The sequence below is a fragment of the Perognathus longimembris genome, chromosome 6 (assembly GCF_023159225.1).
Source record: "Perognathus longimembris pacificus isolate PPM17 chromosome 6, ASM2315922v1, whole genome shotgun sequence".
NCBI classification, from domain to species: domain Eukaryota; kingdom Metazoa; phylum Chordata; class Mammalia; order Rodentia; family Heteromyidae; genus Perognathus; species Perognathus longimembris.
This window is the reverse complement of record NC_063166.1, coordinates 16,139,065-16,154,625: the sequence shown is the minus strand read 5'-3', so window position 1 is coordinate 16,154,625 and position 15,561 is coordinate 16,139,065. Positions and strand designations below refer to the sequence as shown.

The 15,561-nt window shown below is 41.4% G+C and overlaps 7 non-coding genes across 7 annotated transcripts; 4 read left to right on the top strand and 3 right to left on the bottom strand.

Annotated features, from left to right (window-relative positions):
• Nucleotides 1-700: 700 nt before the first annotated feature.
• On the bottom strand, nucleotides 701-774 carry Trnat-ugu. The gene has a single exon. It is a non-coding gene; the product is annotated as a tRNA-Thr (tRNA).
• A 4,137-nt stretch (nucleotides 775-4,911) lies between these two features.
• Trnaq-uug lies at nucleotides 4,912-4,983 on the top strand. Its single transcript has one exon. It is a non-coding gene; the product is annotated as a tRNA-Gln (tRNA).
• A 2,861-nt stretch (nucleotides 4,984-7,844) lies between these two features.
• Nucleotides 7,845-7,926, bottom strand: Trnas-gcu. Its single transcript has one exon. It is a non-coding gene; the product is annotated as a tRNA-Ser (tRNA).
• Nucleotides 7,927-8,552: 626 nt separating this feature from the next.
• Trnaa-agc lies at nucleotides 8,553-8,624 on the top strand. The gene has a single exon. It is a non-coding gene; the product is annotated as a tRNA-Ala (tRNA).
• Nucleotides 8,625-10,002: 1,378 nt separating this feature from the next.
• On the top strand, nucleotides 10,003-10,074 carry Trnaa-agc. Its single transcript has one exon. It is a non-coding gene; the product is annotated as a tRNA-Ala (tRNA).
• Nucleotides 10,075-10,485: 411 nt separating this feature from the next.
• Nucleotides 10,486-10,557, top strand: Trnaa-ugc. Its single transcript has one exon. It is a non-coding gene; the product is annotated as a tRNA-Ala (tRNA).
• Nucleotides 10,558-11,546: 989 nt separating this feature from the next.
• On the bottom strand, nucleotides 11,547-11,620 carry Trnat-cgu. Its single transcript has one exon. It is a non-coding gene; the product is annotated as a tRNA-Thr (tRNA).
• Nucleotides 11,621-15,561: the final 3,941 nt, after the last annotated feature.

Genomic DNA, 15,561 nt, shown 5'->3' with positions numbered 1-15,561 from the left:
TGTGCTCACCAACGTCTAACCTTATTTAAAGGAAAAGTAAATATTTCAATATCAGAAGTTATACATATACATTTCTCACGTGGTATCTGACAAACTGATTTATAGGCAGATTTTACCTTTAGGTTTAAAATGTTTGTCAGTAGACATCGGCTGACACACTTTACAGGTCCTATTCACAAATGGGAGGGAGAGAGAAAGAGGAAATGTGTTGGGGGGGGGGGGAGGAGAAGGAAGGGAGGGTGTGCCTGAAGGAGAGAGGGCCAGAGGTGGTTCTGGACCCTAAAGGTAGGAAATACAGAAATCAGAAGCATAGATTCATTCATGCGCTAATTTATTAATTTAATAGACAGGAGAGACAGAGAGACAGAGAGACAGAGAGAGAGAGAGAAAGAGAGACAGAGAGACAGAGAGACAGAGACAGAGACAGAGAGACAGAGAGCGCCTTAAATCACCGTGATTCTTAGTTTATTGAAAGGCAACTTGAACCACAAAATCCCAGAAAAATCTCAAAAATAGTAGTAAATCCTCACTTTATCAATGGGAAGAAGTTTGTGGATCTTTGAAGTCATTTCTGGCGATCTTTTCCGGGCGTAATGGGGCGGGGAAAGAAGGAGCCGCGAGGGCGATAAGGTAACCAAGGGTTTACATTCTTGGCCAGATCGCAAAATTAAAATGTTTGCTAAAAACTACAAATAGAAAGAGGCCCCACTGGGATTCGAACCCAGGATCTCCTGTTTACAAGACAGGCGCTTTAACCAACTAAGCCATGGAGCCAAGCTGCTTGGTGCTTTCAAAAAACTACTTTTATTTAATTTCTGTTAGCCACCAATTTGTTCACTAAAATTTCAATATATTTAAAGTTGTGCACTATAAATTAATTCTCTATATTTGAAGTAATTTGATTTTTTTGTCATGTGTTATCCACGTGGAGGGATGCCTAAAGCCAGAGAAAACTGTGTATCCATTGAAAAGCACCAGAAACTGAGATGCTTAAAATTTCAGTTTCTTTTCCGTGGGAATTGGAAAAGGGCCGCCGATGACCTCTTTAATACCTTCTTTCTTGTTCCACAGGATTCCTGCTCTCATCCTGCAGACAACTTCTTAGCTCCTGATGTTATTTGAGTCCAGCTGAGAGGTTGTGATTCTAAGACAACACACAGGCTCTTATATGCTGCAGGACAATCACATCTTTTGAATTCTGAACTGGCACAATCAGTGTCTTTGGGACCAGAAATACACACACACACACACACACACACACACACACACACACACACCTATGTGAGTCACCTGCTGTGTGCTACATTCACCCTACCCTCAGCCTCAAGCTTTTCCCTGGAACAGAAACTTCCCTTGAACAGGCTGTTTGCAGAATCTTTGTCTCTTGTTCTTTTCTCTCTCTCTTTTTTTTTTTTTTTGTTAACTTAAAGAAACTGCCGTTTGTCTAAAGTATCATTTATCTAAAGTATTGTTTTCATTTTACAATCTTTCCTCCATTCTTATAGTCCCAATAATTACATGACTCCTTATTCAAATCAGCTCAGACAAAAGAAGACAATTCTCAGAATTAGGAACAGACTCTAAAGTAAGTTTTTACACAAGTACACCTGTTTAAAAAAAAAAAAAGACAAAACCGGAAAACATTCAAGTGATCCCCACTGGACCCCCAAAAACTGTTAGCAAGGCAAGGACTGTCTTTGCATTTTTTACTCAATATGACTACCCATTCTGTTAACATTCCATCATCCAGCAGGAGGTCCAACTGTAGGTAGAGCCTGATGTGTGTGGAGTGGGGGTGGGTATTTACTGCTGCAAGATTCAGCAAATCCTTCTGATAATAATCTACCAGGACTACCAGCCAGTTACCTGAAAAAGTCAAGGTGGATCTCTCCCCTAACCCCCAATTTTCTTCAGTGCTTCTTTAAAGTCTGTCTATTGGACAGAGTTTGTTTGAGGCTTTTGAAATGTGTAGTTTTGAAGTCAGTTTTGTAAAAGATAAGTCATTATTGTGAGGAGAGGGAGATTAGCAAATAATACTGTACGAATTTCTCATAAATACCAAAGGTAATTACCAGATATGGTTGAAAAGTTAAATAGCTTGAGTCTTCAATGTCCTCTAAATGCCCTTATGTTAAAGGCTTTGTCCCTAACCTGTGACCCCACTGAGAGATTATGCAGCCGTCCATTAGTAAATTAGTAGGTGGGAACCCAGTAGAAAAAGTAAGTCGTTGGCAGTATGCCCTTAATAGATATTAGGAGTCTGGTCCGTGCCTTTCTCTTCCATGAGGTGAGCAGCTTTGATCCATCTCGTGCTTCCCTCTCCTGATTCCTGGCTAGCTCAAAACAATGACAATGGACGATGTACTAAAAACCCTGAACCCAAGAGCCAAAATAAGTCTTTTTCCCCCTTCAATCTGACCATCTAAACCACTTAGGCACAGCAATCGAAAGCTGTGTGCCTCATCATCATGGACTCGAACAGATTGAGCTGGGGTATTTGCTAAAATGAACAAGAACTCGCCTTTTACATGCAAAGACTTGAACAGTAACTGTCATTAGGACTTGTCAGAGGCATTGCTACTGTTGGATACATGCTAAATAAAATTGGGTTTGTTTCTTGCGGTTGATATTGTTGTTGTTTTTTTTAACTCTTTTTCTTGTTTGTTTGTTTTCTTTTGAAGTTGGGACAGTAAGATTGCAAGTCTGAACTCTCTCACCCCGGGGCCGACCTGCAGAGGAGGTCTGGTCTGGCGCCATGCACACGACCCCCTTCCCTCCACTACAGCTTCCAACCCTGCGCTCGGATTCCGTCACACGTGGAGAGGTGCGCCGGGGAAACCCTTCCGGGCGGAGGCGACTCCGGACGCACGCCAGCAAGTCCGGGCCGGACAGGGAGACTCGTTCACTTCCGGTCCGCTCTAGGACGCCGGGTGGTGCTAGGCATCTCGGTGTCTGTGGAAACTTGTACAGCACTGGTAGAATCGGGGAGGCCCATTCTCGGAAACCTACAGACGGTGAACTCGGGAGCACCGAGAGTGATCTGCCACGCTGGTGAGGAGTGCCACGCTCTGAGGCTGCTCGGGGGGTTCCTGGAAGGATGATTAAACCATCTCTGGCACTCAGCCTGCCAGCTCTCCTCCCACCCCAGGGCATCCCAGCACTTCTTCGCACTCCCTCCCTTTTCCTTGTTATTTTCCAGCCCTTCCCTCCAGTCCCCTTCCTTGTAAATCAGATTTGGAAAAAACGACTCTAAGGACTCGTCCATTCTTCTCCAGTGACAGCTGTGGAAACCAAGACCCACTAAGGAGCAGCTTTCCCCTCTGGAGTAGGAGCAGCCACTTCTGCCGCTCTGGAACGTGGCCCCAGAGATCACAGAAAATCTGAATGGATATTTCAGAGCTCCACACGTTGCTGTGGAGTTTATCAGACATTTTCCGTGTGGCTAGTGGTTCTTCTAGCAGTGTTCGCTCTGAGGAAAAGTATTGAAGGTGTTGGGAACTGGGCAGGACCGGAGAGAAGGCCTTTAACCACACTATTGAAAAGGGAAGGTTGTGACCACTGGCTTCAGCCAGAAGTCTAGAAGCACAAAAAGCCTCCCATAAGAAATCCTTGCATTCGCATTTTTCTCCTCATCTCATGCTGCTCTGTGCCTTCCAAAGTGTGCTCAAAAAAAGAGCAGGTGCTCAAAGTATATTATTAAATGTCTCTGCTTTCCCATTCTCTCCTTCTTGGGTCATATGCTACATTTGGGATTGTTAAAGGAAGGTCAAAGCAGCAAGAGAATTTAGGCAAGCCACCAAACATAGTAAAAATAAAATCTATTACTGAGATGAGAACAACAGTATTAACCCTTTTGGTTTGAGTATTTATTGAAATTGGTTTTGGAAAGTGTCTAGCCCAAGTTCTAGCCTACATGGGCTGAGGTCAAGGAGAAGCCACAATGTAAGTAGCAGTGTCCCAGACTGGAGGCAAGGGGTGGGAAAGTGAGAAGTGATTATAGAATTACAATGTACAAATGAGTATTGGGTCCATACCTTAGAGTTTGGTTTATAGGCCTGGGTCTTTGTCTTATTGCCTGGCAGGGAGGGCTACAAAAACGAAAAAGAAGAAGAACAAGAAGAAGAACAAGAACAAGAAGAAGAACAAGAACAAGAAGAAGAAGAAGAAGAAATAAGGATAAGAGTAACTCTTTGGTATCACAACCTTACAGGAAATAATCAATAAGAAAGCCATCCAGTCAGGGATTCTGTTTCTCTCTCTTGCATCATCTGAGGTACCATAATATGTACTTTAAGAAAAAATTTGTTGTTGTTGTTGTTAGTGACTAGGACTCAAACTAGGTAGCTGATGTGTTTTCTCATTGGCTGGCCCTCTACCACCTAAGCCATGCCTCCAACCCCAAAAAGGTTTGATTATTTCTTTTTTTTTAATTTTTGTACAATTTTATAAAAGTTGATGATATAGAAATTATTTTAATAGCTATCACTAAACTGTATCCAATAATGGTTTTGTCATCAGTCTAAAAGTCCCTCATTTGTAGGCCACTCCTTAACATATTTTTGTAAAATTAGTAAAAGTATGCTTTTATGATGGAAATTAGTTACGATAGCTCCCTTGCAGTTTTATCCTCAGATACCCCATATCGAATATTATGTTCCTAATGTCCATTCTTTTTCTTAAAGTGGGCCCCTAAGTTACATAAATTGCAAACCTCACAAAATTTAGAGCTCCCACTCCCTGCTCAAAGCTTATTTATGTGCCTAACAGAAGTGAAAGAGAGTGACACAATTAGTGAACTGTAGTGCCCATTGCCTCTTGTGCAACAAAGCTTTTGCTCTATCATCTCATCTCTTTGGGGGTTGTTCATTATCAAGGATATATTTAACCACGACTGTCATCTCTTTTATCGTCGGTCCCATGGTGTAATGGTTAGCACTCTGGACTTTGAATCCAGCAATCCGAGTTCGAATCTCGGTGGGACCTCTCGTGGGAGAACCTTTTAAAAGAGAACCTTTTATAATTCCTGGGTTGATATTCTAAATGTAGAAAAACTCGTTCCTCCGCTCCCTACACGGAACTTCCCGGTATTTGGCGCTCCTTCTCCACACTGAAGCAACAAGTAAGACCTTTGTAAGTCCACCAAATTACCCCGATGGCTCAGGTGGCCCCGTATCTTTGCACCCACCTCACCTCCTGGGTCAGACCCCTCTTCCCAACCCCATCTCGCCGAGACAACACGCCCTATCAGCTCGTCATTTTCCTTTGCATTTTCGTTTTCACCACTGCAACGTGGATCTGGAAACCGTCCTCCAAAGCTGGCAGCCTCGGAGATTGCGGGGGCCCCCGATGTCCTAGGCCCCGGACACCCCCTCAAGCATCTTTAGCAACACGTGTCGGGGAGGGAGGGGCGGTAGGATGGGACGGGAATCTCTTGCGTCCTCTTCCTGCACTGCTGACAGCTCCTCCTTCAACCTGTTCATCTGCAGCACCCAGGAAACAGGTCCCTGGAGCTGAGGCTCGGGGACAGTAAGTGTACCCCAGAACCCTCAGTGTGTAGACAAAGAAGGAGTTGTCCATATTGCTGATCAAACCTAAAAGTACACTCACAAAGCAGGAGAGGAAATGGGGGTGGGAGGAGGAAAGGAACTAAAGTGTGTGTAGGGGGAGACAAGTGTCTGTGTTTTATACAAATAACCATTTCTATGTCATAAGACTCTTTAAACTCGGTGATCTACCTTCAGACTTATTCCTTACTGGATATTTTAATTTTTAATTTTTCTCTACATAACAGAAAAGCAAGTGGAGTTCTCTCACCAAGTCCAGGAGTGCATTATAACAAGAACTCATTAGCACCTATTACTAATTGAAACTGGTTACAGAGAGATGCCAATTAGCCAATTAGCATAAAGCTTGTAAAAACAGATTCTGCAGTTCCTTCATGAGTGCTTGGTTGAACTTCCATTTTTTACTAGTCTGTAAATTGTGCTAATTGGATTGCAAGGGAAAAGACTTCTTCATTGTGCTATTTATTGCTTGTCTTAGCAGGTATGATCCTGTCTTCCACTTTCTTGATGCTTTGGTGGTGAAATCAAATCCAAACTATTCTCCCTTTTCTAAATGGCTGGTGTAGAATCTGAGAGGATTTAATGAATATGGGAAGCTTGGTACCTAGTGTGGCAATACTGGAAGTGGTTTAAGAAGGAAGTTCTTGTTTATATCGACCATGTGGCCACAGGAAGGATTCAATGTTGTTCTCCTAGAACCCCCATCTCAGACCTGTCTCTTTTGCTTTCCAGGATGACACATGAGATCTGAAAAACAAACCAAAGGGATTTTTGCCCACACTGCTACCATGATGCCATCTGCTATGAAGTAACATTGTCAGAGGGGACCTTCACCAGAATCTGTCCCATTTCGATTTTCAGATTTCAAAACTGTAAATAACCCTCTTATCTATAAGTTATCCTCCCTTAGGTATTTAGTTACAATACTAGAAAAAATAACCTAATATGTTGTGCATTTAATACAATGTTTATATACAAGTATATGAAGAATTCAAGCAACACAATAGTAAGAAAATGAACAACCTAATTTAAAAATGCTCTGGACCTGAGCAGACATTTCTCAAATGAAGACATACAAATAGCCAACAGGTACATGAAATTGTACTATGATTCACTTCTCACCTACTAAGTGAGCAGAGATCCCCAAATTGGTAAAATACCATGTTGAAGGAGGGTAAGAGGAACAAGGTTGTCTGTTATTATTGGTTAAGCATACTGATTAAATCCCTGTAGGTTCCTTAGACAAAATGTATAAACATTCCAAATGCAAATACCCTAGGACAGAAAAAAATTGTTTCCAAATATTTCTATTGCAAGATTATAGCTACACATTCAAAATGATATGCATATACATTACTTATTGCAACATAGTTTTTGACAGTAAAAGATGAAGAAAACCTAAACTAAGAAATGTGCATTTGAATACCATGCATCTTTGATAAAGAGTAAAGCATCACTTTTTGTGATTATTTGGAAAGATATATTAGAGAAAAAGGGCGAGATAAAGACCAATGTGCATAGTATGTTATCATTTGAATTATTACACTATGACATAAGAATATAAATATTGAGCTGGGTGCTGGATTGCAGTTCGAAGCCAATCAGGATAGGAAACTCTTTCAGCCTCTTATCTCTAATCTACCAAAAAGCCAGAAACTGTGGCTTCAGTGGTATAGTGCTATACTGGAGCAAATAAAGCTCTGGAACAACACTCAAGCCCTGAGTTCAAGGAATAGAACTGGCACACACACACACACACACACACACACACACACACACACACACAGAGAGAGAGAGAGAGAGAGAGAGAGAAATATTTATTTTATGTAATGCATATTCATATATTCTTAATGGGATTCTGGAGGAAATTAATGATTGCTTATCTGTGGGAAATGCAATAGAAACAAGAATGGGTGTAAGGTTTTGTTGTATGGTTCTTTATTCTTTTGGACAACGTGAATTTATAAACATAAATGACCAAAAAATAATATGTTCCCATCCCCCACAAAGTCCCAACAAATGCAGATCTGAAGTAGACTACAGATCTAATTAGGATATATGGTTAACAGTAGGTTGAAAAATAACCTGTGGCCTGGAACTCACTTAATTATGCAGACTCTATGGCGAAACCGTTCAGTTATTCGGCTGCCTTAATTTATAAAGATGAGAATGGGTCCCTGGTTCAGTACTGTAAACTGAGGTACAACACAACACTGGTAGACACAGAGAGGGAGAACCCATCACACGTGGATGATGGGACTAAATAAAACCCTTACACGCCGACGAGGATGGGATTCGAACCCACGCGTGCAGAGCACAATGGATTAGCAGTCCATCGCCTTAACCACTCGGCCACCTCGTCTCACGAAGGCGGGCGCAAAGTCGTTCTATTCCTCCAGCAACTCCTTTTGTAGTAAGCATCCTGTTTCTGGCTGCATCCTGATCTGGTCCTCACAACTACACCCAGAAGCGCACGTTTTAAAGTGCATTTCACAGCATATGTAACTTTATATGACAGCGTGATTCGACTACTTGGCAAATACGAAATGAACAAGTTAAAGCAGTGCGCCTAAATACCCGACGTGAAGGTTCTCGTGAAATACAGCAATGCATGCAGGATTTCAACTGCGACTCGCTGACCCCGCTCCAGCCAGCTGCCCAGGGGTCTCCCAGAGCCTGGACTCCCCCTGCATTCGGGAAAGCGATTCCCTGCCTCCCGAGGGGAGCCATCTCCCAGGACTCCAGCTGGCTGAAAGGAGAAAGGTTGACGATTTAAGAGAAGAGTTCCCCCTGGGGTTCCCCTTGGTGGTGAAGGCAACTGCCTGCTGGAAGGAACCCTTGGAGGTCAGAGCGTTATTCTGAAAACCCTAGCCGTGTTAACTGCAGATGCTGGCCAGAATAGGTGCGCACTCCCATTTTACTTTAAGCAGAACAGAGGCAGATCCTTGGGGTATCTGGTTACATAAGAACTGAGAAAGGAACTAGCCAGGGGATGTAGCTCAGTGGTAGAGCGCATGCTTAGCATGCATGAGGCCCTGGGTTCGATCCCCAGTACCTCCATTTGTTCATCTCATTCCTTCGTCAATATGCTATTTCTGAATGGTGTATTGTGAATATTTAGCCTGTGTTGGGAGAAATCATGGCTTTTGGAATTGATAATACTAAATATGTAATCGTCAGCAGAAAGCAGTATTTACTAATAGAAAAGGGGGGGGGGCAGTGAGAGAAGAGGTAATTTCTTTTCAAATGAAAACCCTGAAGCAACTGTCAGACCTCTAACTCCAGAGCTCTCTCTTCCCCTACTAGCTATGCCCAGGTCAATGTTTTTTTTTAAAGTTATGTAGGACAAAGCCTAGAAAAGAATTGCTGTCACAACTGGGGACTCATTGCCGTGCTAGGCTTAAAGAACAGAAGTGCCACCAACTTTACAACTTGGGTGGGAGGGGGTAGTGGGGGGGAGAGGAAGCCGGTGAAAATGAGGGAAAAGGTGAAACTGTTTGAAAACAAATGTACTCACTGCCTTAAATAACTGTAACCCCTCTGTACATCACCTTTACAATAAAATCTTAAAAAACAAAAACAGTAAGTGAAAGGCTTTCCCAAATAAACATAGAAATAAATAGAAAGAACAGATGTAAAGGGGTCGGAAAAGAAAAAGAAGACTGAGAGAAGTCCCTAAAGCCACATCAATCCTAAATCAGTCAGAACTCAAACTGTATAAACAGGTACAAAACACTACACCCTTTTCTCCCTAGGCAAGTGTTTCCTGTGCACTTTCAGTGCAAAACTCAAATAGTTTCTTCTTTTATTTGTTTGGGGGTTTTTGCCCCAGAGGCAATATCTCAAGCCTAAGAATTTCTCAAGCATAAGATAAAATTGGCTCCACCTTGCTCTTGGAGAGGACAAAACCCTATTGGCTCCTGAGGTCTTTTGCGTTTAAAAACTCACTAAAGTGAGTATAGATTGCAATGGGGAAGAAATGTATTCTGTAGAACTTTACTCTGTACAGAATGGAAAATGGAAGTCAGACCTTGACAGTACTGACTCTAATGGTGGCGTTGGTTATCCCTAAATTGGTAAAGCCCCAGGATACCAAAGCAGATAGCTGGTGGGCATACACAGTGCACTTTCAAAAACAAGTGCAAAGAAGCAACTGTGCACAAGACCCTGCACCCAGCGCTGCCTCCCTAGAAACAAAGACCTTCAAATATCTTCTGTATCCCCAAGCCAAGTATGTATATTAAATGTTTGCCCCCTGTCAACCTCCTTTGAAATCCCACTGTGTCCTTTATTCTGGTGCTGCTGTGTAGGTGCCAGCTGAGATCTTCCATAAACCAGAATGTAGTTTTTCATATTTTGTCAGCAATTTGGTTAATCTTCAAGAAGAAATACTAATGTATAAGCCACAGAAGAAATGCAATGGCTAGCTGGGTCACCAGGGGGTGTAGCTCAGTGGTAGAGCGTGTGCTTAGCATGCACGAGGCCCTGGGTTCAATTCCCAGCACCTCCAGTCCTGTAGGAGGCTAACTTCTTTTGAGAGTCTTTTAACCTAATTGCTGTGTGTTCCAAACTATGGGAATTACTAGAAAGCTAGAAAAGGAAAAAGGAAAAGGAAAATCCTCACTGCTGTTAACTCCCTTCCTTCACCCCCAAAAGCTCTTGGGACAAAGAACTCTCCTGGAGGTGTAATAGCAGAAAAATACTTTGTGGATTTCTTCCTTCTGAGATTCTGTCACCTCTTACTTTACACTTTCTGTCAAATATAAAATCTTCAGTGGCATTTACACACACCCTTCTGACATTCAAGATCTATAAAATTCACTCAATTCTGGTATCACAGATGTATAAAGCACATTCTTAGAGACCATTGTAAAATGTACACAAAGAATAGGCATTTAGTCTGCCGTAGCATTATAGCAGTGGGGATGTAGCTCAGTGGTAGAGCGCATGCTTTGCATGTATGAGGTCCTGGGTTCGATCCCCAGCATCTCCATTTCTTTATTCCAGCCTATGTCTAGATTTCAAAGTTGAATCTATATACTTAAATTTTATAAAATTATTGATATCTATAAGCCATTAAAAATATCTAAATCACATCTTATCTTCCTGTTTCTATATTGAGAAATAAATGTCAGGGTTAGAAAAAAAATGGCTTGCTTCCAACTACCAGATCTTCTCAGAGTCTAGGGTTACATAACTTTTCAGAAGAAATAGAAAGTGGGGAGGAATGAGTGAGAAAGTTAAATTGAACTACTGTATTGGCTCGAGTCTACCTCTGCCCCTTATTTTAACAGCCTTTTGAACTTAGTCACAAATACTTCCAAATAAATAAATAAATTCCTTCTTTTTAGAAGAGATCATACTTAAAGTCAACTTTTCTGTAGAAAATACACTGTATTATATAATAGGACTAGCATAATTTCTAACAAAATGGCTACCTGGGACTAAGAAGGTGACTAGGGAAAATTTTAGAGGAAGAACAGTTTCTAATAAGGGAAGGGTTTACAAAAAATGTTGGGGAAGAAAGGCAAAGAAATTGTCTTTGTTAGCTTCCCTCCCCTTAAATCATTTTGTAAACTACTATCAATGGACATTAATTAACATAGGCTAAGAAATGGTATTCCCTGAAATAATAAGTTGAGAAAATTACTCTTGTAAACTGTCAGTGAGAATGGGACATTTACCTAGGTTATTGGACCAAGGGGCTTGTTAACTTTGGTTTTAAACTAGAAACTCAGCTGGGGGTATTGTTTAGTAATTGAAAGTGTAGCATGAAAAAAAAAACCAACAACAACAAAAAACCCAAAACAGACTACCTTCAATCAAGTCTGAAGTATCGATGAGTACCTTACTTCTCACAAGATTTAATATTTACCCTAGCATGGTAGCTTCACAAAAACAAGATACAAGTCTGCTTTCCAGCCCAAGTCTGATGCTAACTGAACTTTCCTCTTGATTTAAAACTGTAAAAACGCACCAGCAAGGCCCTGCTGGGATTCGAACCCAGGATCTCCTGTTTACGAGACAGGCGCTTTAGCCAACTAAGCCACAGAGCCACCTGGCTAGCCCCTTTTTTTCCTTTCTGGCCAAACTGTACCTGATTAGGTGAAAAGCTGTGTTGTTAATTGGGGTTATGCAAGTCTCTTTCAGACAGATCGATTTTGTGTGAAAAAACAAAATCACTCCCTTACTGCTCAAGAAAAAAGTTAACCACACTCCGATAATAACCTGGAAAACGTAGCCCGCGTATCCGCGAGGGCAGATAAAGCCACGGGAAAGATTGGTATCCGCGGAAGAATGACGGGGCTGCTCCGCCGGAGGACGGATAGACCCGGTTCTGCTTGAGATAATGCAGAAGCAACTAAGGCTTGAATATTCCAAAGTGGAATGGAAGGCTTTTTATAGCAAAAGAGATCGATTAGAACGTTTATCAAATGAATGACATTCCTGCCTGCTGGAAACCATCACACTCGTGCTTTGAAAAACCAACAGTCCCCTAAACATTCAGTCTCTAAACAGCGGTCAGATCTCAGAAGGGTCAGGCTTGAATGGGCGAGGAATAATGTTAGTATTAGGTATTAAACTTTGGGTTAGGTTAGGTTAGGCTACAGTTTAAGTTTGGGGAGGATGAAAGGTAGGGTTAGCACTAGAAGGGACAAGGTTGAGAGTGGCAGGTTTCATTTGGGATTAGGATTAGGCTGTTGATTAGATTTCATTTAAAATGAAGGTTTTGCTTGGTGTTAGCATTTTTATTAGGATTAGGATTGAACCAGAGTAGTGGTTAGGTTTAGAATTTAGTGTTAGGAGTAGTGTTAAATCTGGGGTTAGAGTTTATCTGTTTATATGGGTTTAGTTTAGTGTTATGGTTCTAGTTAGCATTTGGAAAGGGTTAGATCATGGGTTAGAAAGCATTGATCAAGGGTTAGAGGTAGGCTTAGAATTAGACGCTAAAGGGAGGGTTAGGTTTAGATTTGCAGTTAGATTAGGATTAGGTTTAGAATTAGGCTGAGAATTATGATTAGGGTTAGGGTTAGAGTCAGCATTATAAAATGATATAGTTGATCAGGAGGCAGAAGTAAGGTTAGAATTAGCTGTTAGTTTTAGGGTTAGGTTAAGCTTGGGGTTTAGACTTTGGATTAGTGTTAGGGTCAGCTTTAGGGTTTGAATTAGGTTTAGGGATTGAGTTAGCATTAGGAATGGGTTCAGTGTGGGTCAGAAGTTAGATTTAAGTTTTGAATGAGATGTTAGGTTTTGCATTAGGGCGAGGATTAGAGTTATGTTAACTTTAGGGTTAGATGTAGGCTATTGCTTAGGGTTAGTGCTACAGTTAAGGTTGGAATTAGGAGTTAAGGGTTGGGTTAGCACTAGGTATGAGGTTAAGGTTGATCAAGGTTAGGGTTAGCCCTAGAATTATACAGTAGAATCAATTTTACCTTTAGGTCTGTTCGTGAGATTAAGTGTGTATATTCGGATTCAGTTTAGAGTTAGGGTGAGATGTAGATATAGGGTACAGGTTAACATGATGAACAAGGATGAGATTGATCAGGGGTATAGGGTAAGATAAGAATTAGGCATTAGGCTTAGTGTTTAAGTTAGATTACGTTTGTGATTAGGCCATGTATGTACTAGGGTTAGGTTTAGGTTGATAATTAGGGTTAAGTTAAGGGTTAGCATAGAAATAGGGATACTGTTCATCAATGTTTGGGTTATTGTTAGAAGATATTATAGTTAAGGTTAAGGTTAGATTAGGTTTGAGGTGAGGTTCAAGTTGTAGATTAGTGTTAGGTATAGATTTAGGATGAGGATTAGGGTTAGAGCTACCATTATGAATAGAGTGAGTTTGGGGTTAGGGTTATGCTAAAAATTAGGCATTAGTTTGAGCATTAAGTTTAGGTTTGGGTTTAGGTTTAGCATGTGAAATGCGGTTAGGTTTAGAGTTAGGGTGAGAATTACGTTACTGTTAGCATTTTAAAGAGGATTAAAATTAAGAATAAAGGTTTTTGAGTTTGTAATTAGGCATTAGTTAGGATTATTGTTTGCTTAAGTTAGTTGTGAAGGTTTTGATACTTTTTAGGGTTAGGTTTAGAGCTAGCATTAGGCCCAGGGTTTGGGTTGGTAAGTGGCTTCGATTAGCATTAGAATTAGACATTATATTTAAGGTTAGTGTTAGGTAAATTTGGGGTTAGGTTTAGGATGTGGCTAGGATTAGATATAGTGTCAAAGTTAGAATTAGAGTTAGGTTTAGCCCTAGTAGTAGGCTTAGGGTAAGAGTGAGGGTTAGGGTTTTTATTAGGAGTAGGGCTAGGGTGGATCAGAGTTCATGGTTAGGCTTCGAATGATGGTTAGTTTTATTTTTGAGATGGGACTGATTGTATGGACAAGGGTTAGGTTTTAAGTTAGTGACAATTAGAGTTTAGAGTCATGGTTAACATTACAAAGGGGTTAGGCTAGATGAGGGGTATAGGTTAAAATTAAAATTAAACAACTTGAAACTAGACACTAGGTAGTACTACACCAGGAGTACTATTATAGGTAGTAACAGCAAGTGCTCTCATAAGAGTTCTCACCTAGACTGTGGGTACTACAAGATATCAAAATTGCCAAGATTTGTGGTTTAAGCATGTAATTCTAACTAGGAGGCTAAGATCTGATATCCCTGGTTCAAAGCCAGTCCATGAGACTCTTATTTCTAATTAACCACCAAAAATCTTCAAAGTAGAGTCTTAGAGCACCAGTCTTGAATTCTAAAAGCTAAGACAGAGTGTGAGGCCCTAAATTCAAGCCCTAGTACTGGCACAAAAGGAAAAGGAAAAAAAAAAAAATCAGGAACTGGCAAGGCAAAGCTCTGTAGATTATTTCTTCATTAGAGCATGCTATCATGCTTTTTTTGTTTTTAGTTCAAAATATTCTAGTAACTTCAAGGCTAGGTTAGGTGAGAGTTACATTATCATAGGCCTATAATAAATATTAGGAATAAGATTGTTCCATAATTTAACCTCAAGCTAATATAAGGTAATCGTTAGAGCATTACACACCCACAAGCCCATGCTAAGGCCCTTAATTCTATCTTTCCTTGACAATCAATTGTTCAAAGCTCTGGGTCCACCCTCAGCTGAGAGAAGAAAACATTAGAGTCGGACACAAGGGATAGCAGGTAGCCACTGCTATTCTAAAGAATTTGGTACTCTCCTCTCAGATTAATGTTCTCGAAATCTTAATTGCACCTACACAGGTTCTAACACTGATTGGAGGTTTGGCTGGGAGAAAAATCTAACAAACACACATAGGAAAGTTGTTTTCTAAACTCCTTTTGTTTATTAATGTGACAGGATGTCTCAAGTGGGAAGTTGATAGTAAAGCTCCAAGACAAAGGGAGAGGGGGAGACAGAGAAGAGGGAGGAGGCAGAGGAGAGGGAGGGAGGGAGGGAGGGAGGGAGGGAGGGAGGGAGGGAGGGAGGGAGGGAGGGAGGGAGGGAGGGAGGAAAGGAGGGAAGCGGGGAGGGGGGAAGTGAACAGTTATAGAACCAGTGAACCAAATGGCGAGACCTCAGTGGGAGCGCTGCTGAACTCGATGGGAAACGCAGGCACTGTAGGAAGACGACATGCCGGTCGAAACGCTTGGGTTTCATCCCTTTGTGTTCGATGTCAAAGCGCTGCGTTTGGAGGAGCACCAGGCCCGGCAATAGTGTATTTTCTTTCGGGGAAAATCCATCTCCCTTTAAGTCTAAAAATGTGAACCCGAAGACGGAAGTGCATCCTCGAAGCCCATCCCCTCCCCATTCGAGACCCCAGCAGCCAAGCTAAGGGCAAAGGACGGAAAATGCGTCCACAGAAATCTTCCGTTTCAGCGCTTGTAGAGACGAAGTCGGTTTTTCATGAACACAGTCCCAGATCCTTCTTCTTGTTGTTGTTCTTGTTGGTTTTGCTTTGTGGATCACGATATCAACGTTCTGAGGACAGAGAATAAAATTTCTGAGAAGGATGGGTACAAACATAA